This window comes from Caretta caretta, chromosome 20, assembly GCF_965140235.1.
Source record: "Caretta caretta isolate rCarCar2 chromosome 20, rCarCar1.hap1, whole genome shotgun sequence".
In the NCBI taxonomy this organism is placed as follows: domain Eukaryota; kingdom Metazoa; phylum Chordata; order Testudines; family Cheloniidae; genus Caretta; species Caretta caretta.
Window position 1 is genome coordinate 10091524 of NC_134225.1, and position 8177 is coordinate 10099700.

The window sequence follows — 8177 nt, forward strand, 5'->3', positions numbered from 1 at the left end:
CTGGAACGCTATCAACGAGGACACCCCTTTTGAAATCACCTTTGAAGATATGGCATAGAGTTTTATCCTACGACGAGGTTATTACTTGTCCATACCCAAATGATTGGATCATATGAACAGTACCGTGGCTCGTCATCCCCCACCGCCTGAGGTGGTCATGAACGATGACCCTGTGGGTAGAAAAGTTAGCCTTAAATCCGCTGATTTTACTTTGATGTTTTCTACCAGCAGGGAGCTCGCTAACATTCTAGGTTTGGGCCCCAAGCGCAGCGTCCAAAAATTCCCCTTCTGGGCAGACATCACAGGGGGAGTTAATTCCCTGTATCTGCACACAGATATTGTAGAACACCAGTTTGTGAGGGACTTTTCTGTTCCCCTGTTACACTGTGTCCCTGTCTGAGGAAGGAACAATGAGTTTGTCACCATCACCTACGATAAACCTCATCACGTTCCTGTCAGAAAACACCACATCGATACCATTACCATTGAAATAAAGACAGATCAGAACAGATACGTCTCATTTGTTGAACGGAGTGGATGTGAAAATTTAAACTGACGTGCAGATAAGACGCTTTCTGTTTAATGGGCAATGCAGCCGAAGGCTTTAAATTGCACATTGTATCAGCATCGCTTTTTGTGAAGAAAGTACGGGTGGCCCTGAGCGTTCGTCTGGGGCACGCGGAGTCCCTGCTTACCACAAATGCTAAATATCCCGTGGACCGTGTGGGAATGAAAGTGTTTAGCATCCCCGTGGGCAGCAAGGTCAATAACCAGGAGAACCTGTTTTTTGGGACAGTTACCCAAAATGCTTGTCCTAGGGTTTGTCTTATGCCTTGAGTGGAAGTTACACTAAAAATCCCTTTCATTTTAAACATTATGATATTAATTTTGTGGCCTTGTATGTGGATGGTGAACAGATACCAACCAAGCCTCTGCAACCAGACTTCGAGGCAGGATGCTGCGTGAGAGAATACATGAATCTGGTAGAGACACTGGTAAACACATGACAGATCGTTCTCTGTTAATCGACCGTGAGGAGTTTCCACAGGGTTACACCTTGTTTGCCTTTGACCTGTCTCCCGACCAGGAATGCACCGATGACTATTCCCTGATTAAAACCGGGAACCTGAGAGCAGAAATACGTTTTGGGAAGGCTTTAACCATCACCATCAATCTGATCGTGCATGGGGTTTTTGACAACATCATAGAGAGAAATCAGAGGAGAGACGTTCTGCTTGACCATATGTGAACATGGACACCGTGCAGCTCTCGTGTGTCTTATCAAGGTGCCTTACACAAAAAAGAATTTCTTAGATGTGTTCCCTTGTGATTTGGCTCCCTGGCGACAAGCTGTCTCAGAGACCCCTAGGTTTGTATCGCGCATCCACACAACCAACCTGGTGAACACTGGCTTGCCTTGTGTCTGGCGGAGCGTAACCGTGGAGAGTTTTTAGACTCATACGGGCACCCCCCGAAGAGCATGTTGTTTCCTAAAAGCATTATGAAATGTTTAAACAAAAATGCCACAGGCATTGTGTTTCACAGTAGACAATTACAAGACCCCCGCTCTGTCGCCTGCGGCTATCACTGAGTGTTTTTCTTACATCATCAGAGCAAGGGTTTATCTTTTGACCGGATTTTAAAATTGTAATCTAACGACTTAGTGCAAAACGACCGGATGGTGATGAATTTTCTAAAAAATACATTTAAATTCTTGGGCATGCCTAGCCTTGCTCAAAATGTGTTTCAACAAGCCCAGACATGTGTATCTTGCAATGCTTTTTATAGCCATGTTATCCAATATTCTCAGGCATAACAGACAATGTTTTGTTTGGCATTATCCAACACATTTTTTATAAAGTAACTTTTCCCACAGTTGCTAGGCCCCGCGAGAATTGCAGAAAAGGGGTGTTTCCACCTCGTATCCATTTTAAAATCCGTAGGGCAGGGTTTTAAAGCCTTCTCCTAGGACCCTCTTGTTGTAAATGACTTTCTGTGTTTTCTTAAGGGTTTTGGTCTCTATTTACCACTGATTTTTGCTCCTTACGATAGAGGGCTGCTGCACCTCTCTCTTTTTTGAGGTGTTTTCTCGCAGGCCCGTGCAATAGTCCAGGACTAGATTTTTCAAACTGTCAAAGTTGATCTTTTGACAGTTTGCCTAGTTCAGGGTAATACCTTTGACTTTCATACAGGCCTTTCCTCCCGACCTGTATACCGGTATGTTTTCGGGCCTGCCGACACAAACTCGGTGATGTGTTGATCTGGCGGGATCTCGCTCGTGAGGGAATTTAGAAAGAGTTTAGCGATTTGGCGTTTAGCGGGGTTAAACCTGATCTCGTGTTGGCACAAACGCACGCCTTCTTTCTGGTAGAAATCGTTCATGTACTTATTTTGTTTTTCTTCATCTGTGCACCAGCTGGGATACCCTGAAGCCTCTTGTTTCTGGCGGAGGTGTCATTTGATGTACTCTGAAAAGAGTTCATCAGATTTTTCATTAAAAAGCCAGTTTTCATATATTTTTGCCACCGCGTACCCCTTCGTTATGGCCGCGTTCAATTCCACAGTGCACCAAGTCCCCAGGATGGCCCTCTCCTTGTCAGTATGGATGTACATCTCCCGCTGCTCGGTTTCCGCACAGGTTCGGCATAGCGGGAACATAAGCTTGCCACCCACTCTGACAGGTAAGAATGGGAAAAAGAAGCCTTGTGTGGGGTACACTTTAAGTTTTGCAATTCCAAAATAATTTGCAAGGGGTCCCAATTTGTCATAAACTATATTGGGGTGTCCGATAGGGTATTCTTTGGTTTTCTTTACAAAAGGGTAGAAGCTGGTAAAATCATAATAGTGGATTTCTTCCCCAGAGTTAAGTTTGTAATATAGACAGATAGTGTTTGTCCTCCCCCCAAAAAGAGCATCCCTAGGCACGAGAGGCTAGGGCAACTGGGCTCATTTTAAATACCTGCAAGCTCCCTGTTTGTTTCTTTCATCACTTCCCACTCATGCTCCCAAAGAGTCCTCACTACAAAACCAAGTTATATCAGATAGTCGGTCTTGAGCTGCGTCTTGTAATAAAGAAACCCAAAAGTTGTCCCCGTCATAGGGTTTTGTGCTTTTTCACAATGACAGGTGGCACAACCGTGGAAAAGAACACCCATTAAACTCTAAGGCTGTGTGTACCCTGTCAACACTGGCATAACCCTCTAAAGAGTAGGAGCCTACCTGTAGTTCCCCACCCTGTAAAGCATGCCCTATTTGTATAGTTTCTTGGTGAGAGGTATACAACAGCCACTGAATAGATGGGGTCGAATATCTTTTTCTGCCTGTGATCATTGTCTGGAGGGAGAAGAGCTACCGTGGTAGGCTCCAAAAACATAAACCTGTACATAGCCATGCAGGCAGATGCCAGTGTTATGTACCAGAATGGATCTATACACAGTTTTATCTCAGTGAATTTACCAGGTTCTCTCTCTACTAGATCTCCCTTCTCCATCATTTTCATAATCTCTTTTCTGTATAGGATACAAAGCTGTCTCAAAATTTTGACATCCTGCTGACAGTAATACGCGAGCTCTTTCTGCAAGTCAAACGTCTCCTACCTGTGGGCCTGCTACCAGTTGAGAAACTCTGCTTTTTCCCTGGGCATCATGCTTTCTACACCATAGTGCTCCACACCGGGCATAGGCCCCACGTCATTTTGATTTTCTAAAGTGTTCAAAAAATGTGGAAAATACCCTTTGCACCCTTCAAACCCCATCACCTGCGGGAGCTAACCAAGCTTCATGGGCAAAAAGTTTAAAGAGTCTATAAAACAAATGCCCAGGGCCTTAACTTCCACACACATTAGTTTACTACCCTGAGTGATCAGTTCTAGGCACATCTTTTCCTTCAGTAACTGTCTAATGATGAAGTATGCATCGTAACCTTTGGAATTGTGCGCCTGGAACGTGTAGACCCGGAACTCTTTGCCAATAAAGGTCTGAACAAACATAGAAAGACACTCATCACCCTTAAATTCCCAGGACTTTTCCGGCTTGAGGGACATAGCAAAAATGTAATTGGGAGTGTGCAACCCAGTCTCCTGTGTGTATTCGGAATCATAACAAATACACTTTTCTGAGGATTCGGGCTTTCTAAGGCTGTCCATAAAACCGAGGTGACCGTCTACATCACCAGCGATCAAACCCTGACCCTGCTTACAGCGCCTCCCTTTACACCTGTGCCGCTTGTCCACGTAAGACTGACCCTTATTGCACAACGTTTTAGACAGGCATTCAGCTTGTTCTGTCGATGCCCAGTCGATGTGTCTGTCTAAACGCTCTCTGGACTGACAATACAGTCTACAGCGAGGACACCTCAGCTGCACGTCCACGCTGTCTGAGCAGGTTACGCTCAAGCAGAGGCAGCAGCTGTACCTGTGAGAGTGGCCGTGACTGTGCACCGTGGGGCAAAACTCACCATAATTTTTTGCTCCAAACAACTTTTTCACAACCCCATAGTATTGCTCATCGTGCAACAGGATGAAATAAGTCTTGGGGTAAACTGCCCCCCCGCCCGTTTAAAAAAAGCCCCTTTCACCGCATACAGCACCACCTGTGTGTTGACTCCTAAATGCTGTTCAGACATTGCTACGTCACTGAGCATAATCTTTTTTTGATCTGACCAGATCATCAGGACCTACCCTACCATTAACGTCATCGAGAACTAACTGTATCCCCCTGTGTATGGCTTCAACAACCTGCTGAGCTGAATTTATTCGCTCAAGATTGACAAAATGAAATTCCTCACAATACACCAACCCCCCAAATCTAGGTCATTCACGTTGCCAACTTCTCACTCTCTCCATACACACCTCTGCATTTTCAGGGTTACTTGGGGATTCTTCTACGGGACCATCTACATCAGATGCTATTTGAGAGTAAGACTCTGAGGCGCCTCCGTGAGGGTCATCGGGAGGAAATGGGGACCCATCATTCTAGAGAGCCCTCTGGGGAATTTTCTAAACCAGACTCTGTGTGAGAGTCTGATTCCACCTCCCCATTTTCAGACATTCCAGTTTGAGAGCCTCCAGTCGAGGGCATCTCTTTTTGTCCCCCCTCCACATTACCTCTTCAGCCCTTTATAAAATTTTTACAGCGACCCTGGCCTGGAACTTTTTGGCAGCCATTTGTTTGTCCACCAAGCACTGTCCCCCCTTTTGTTTACACCTGAGCTGATGTGTATCCTTGAGGGTGCCCCTTTTACCCAGGCCCCTTTCCACAACTAGTCACGCCTGCGCAGAGCCAAAAATTGAAGTATTTTTCAAAAAGTCACCCACCAAAGCTTTTGCTTTCTTGATGTGCTTTCCAGCCCTCCTTTCTTTTAGACCCCCTGAAGATACACCGTTCACCGGTATTCTGAACGAAGCATCATATTTTCCCCAAACCTTTTTAGAATGCCGTTCTTTTAGAACCCCCGAGGATACAGCGTCCCTCAGTCTTCTGAACGAAGCATCGTAGGTGGGCGTTTTCACTCACGGTTTTCTCAGGGCTTGGTGTGGAGGTGGCCGCTGAGGAACTGGAGTTGTGTTTGCGTGGTTGGTTTTTACCAGAGTCTTTTGTTTTGTCCTTGGCTTTGACGTATTTGAGGTTTGGACTGCCCTGATGCTTCATCTGCACTCTTGTGCTGTTTTGAGTTGTTAAAGGTCTCAAAGCAGATTTCTGGTTCTTTGGCTGGTCTGGTGGAGGTGTCCCTGTCGCTCTGACTACAGCATTGTCAGGAGAACTGCACATACCCGATTAGGGGGGAAGGAACATATTACAAAACTTAACTTTACCATCTTTCTCACCCACACCGATGTATTTACTTAAAATACAAAACCTCATAACCTCCCAAACACAGTATATTTACTGGGCTTCATCCATCCATCTGGTGAATTTTTCTTTTCAGCTGTCTCGTTTCTTTTTCTTTTAAGCTTGTTTACCCTCTGGTCTAAGGGTCTCTCATGTTTTGACCGTACTGTGGAGCAGACAATATGATTATGATTATGATTATTATAAATCACATGAAACTTTCTTGTAAACTTAAAAACAAAATATTCATTAGGGTGTTTTTCTATTTAAAAAGTCAGAGCTTTAAAATAAAATAATCCATTTCAGGCTGTACAACAAACAGGAGTGTTGAGTTTATTTCTACCACTTTAAAACAAAAAACAACAAACCCGCAAACATTTTTTTAAATGCACCTCATTTTGCAAAATAAAAACCAAACTGCTTTTAAAATCAACTTTTAAAATCCAGTTTAAAGCACATTTTGCACATTAAAAAAGCACCCTGTTAATTTGAAACACACCATTACCATCAGTTTGCAGCCATATACTTAAAAAAAAAACCACCTATGTTTTTTACACAGAGAGAGAGAGAGAGAGAGTGAGAATTTAAAACACAGTTTGCAACAAAATACTTTTCAATGAACCCACATGCATTTAAAAGCCAATTGCAGAAAGTTACGCCCCCCCCCCGCCCCCACCCCACCCCCATATGTGTTTGGGCCTTTGGATTAAAGAACAAGCAAAAATGTTCGTTAGTATTACCCCCAAATCCCTATCCAACCTGTGTAATACCTGAAGTTATTAAGCAAAACTACAGTTAAACTGGTTTTTACCTTGGCCCGGTGATGAAATGCAGTTTAAAGTGACTGGTTCCATGCTAAACAGATCACACTGCAAGAAACATAGGCACCATTATTTACTAAGACAGCATGGCCAACGAGTGATATAATAAAATATATATTTTCAGAGTTAAAAACAGGGAGCATGGCTCCTTTTGCAGTCCAGCAGCCATTCAAGAGAGTTTCTGTTGAAAGAGTCTCCAAAATACATGAGGTTTTTACACCGTCCTAAGCCTTTGTTTCAAACAGACTTCAAAATAGGAGCTAGCAGGTTGATTTGATCGCTACAACTCTCAAATAATAGCTACTTAAGGACGTTAGGCACCCCTCCCTAACATTCCCTTTTGTGATCTGGGGTGGGGGAATTTGTTATACCAATAAAATAAAAACCAGCAGGATCTTATTAAAAGGGAAAAGGCAAAATGCCACATTTATTGTGAATACAGAAAGAATCATAGTAAGCAGTTAGTTATAGCTATAACATTCCATTCAATTTCATATTTATTCACACATTCATTCATACACACACACACACACACACACACACACACAGAGGTTCTGCAAGGTTGTTATCATAGTTACCAGCCTTAGAGTTGCTCATGCCAAGCCACTGGCCAGGTGGCCTGGACACGAGGAGGGAGCAGGGCCTTGTCAGATGCACATCTGACGCGCCTGGAAGTTGGTTTGCAGAATCAGACCCCAAAGTTTTCCGTTTCTAGAGTCCATTTTTATAGGAATTTATTCCTATGCCAGCCTATGGGAATTGCTTCATCATGCTGTTGCTGAATCAATCAGCAGATGGCACATTCCTGACGGCTCCGTCTTGTTCTTCGGTTCTCCCATCCTTGAGGCTGTTGGGTGGATTCCAGTCTGCCCTCCGGGGGTCCTCTGGTTGACGCCTTCTTTGGCCGACGGACACTGGATTCTTAGGCTGCACCTCCCTGATCATTCAGTTATTATCCACACCAAGCATCCATCCACATACATCCTCTATCTCTATTTTAAAGCACAATTGTTAACAAAGCCAGATAAATACAACAAAAGGGCGGGGAGTCTCTGTGTGCTGTTTCTGTTGTTACAAAGTGTTGCTTTGAGAACAGACTCCGTCTGGGACGTACTAACACAATTAGCAGCTTGCAACTTTCACACGGAGAGGGAGAGAAACAGTACCAAAACCCAAGAGACCTCTTAATTAGTAATACCCTGGAATTTAAACTATGGGGAATCAAACTCATTTGTGATTTTAATACAGAACTTCTTTAGTATGATCCAACAAATTAAGCTGTCTGCACAACCGAGGTGCTTTTGGCCACATTTTTTTTCCTTTTAGTTAAAATACATTTTTCTGTAGGGCCTTCTTACAGTATTAAACAGTAAATCACCAATCCGTAATGTAACTGTACCCATTTCCAAGTGGGGACCCTTTGCAGATCTCAGTAAATGTCTTTGGGGCTTGTTTTTTAAACATGTTTCTTTCATGCTTAAAGTTTGGGGGGGGGGGGTTGAAATAAAATGGTTGTATCACAACCATA

The 8177-nt window shown here is 43.7% G+C and overlaps 1 long non-coding RNA gene across 1 annotated transcript; it reads right to left on the minus strand.

Moving 5' to 3' along the window:
• Nucleotides 1-2402: 2402 nt before the first annotated feature.
• On the minus strand, nt 2403-7927 carry LOC142069625 (uncharacterized). The gene is made up of 4 exons (XR_012665558.1): nt 7228-7927; nt 6640-6697; nt 5514-5994; nt 2403-2468 (listed from the first exon to the last, which is right to left on the minus strand). It is a non-coding gene; the product is annotated as an uncharacterized LOC142069625 (long non-coding RNA).
• Nucleotides 7928-8177: the final 250 nt, after the last annotated feature.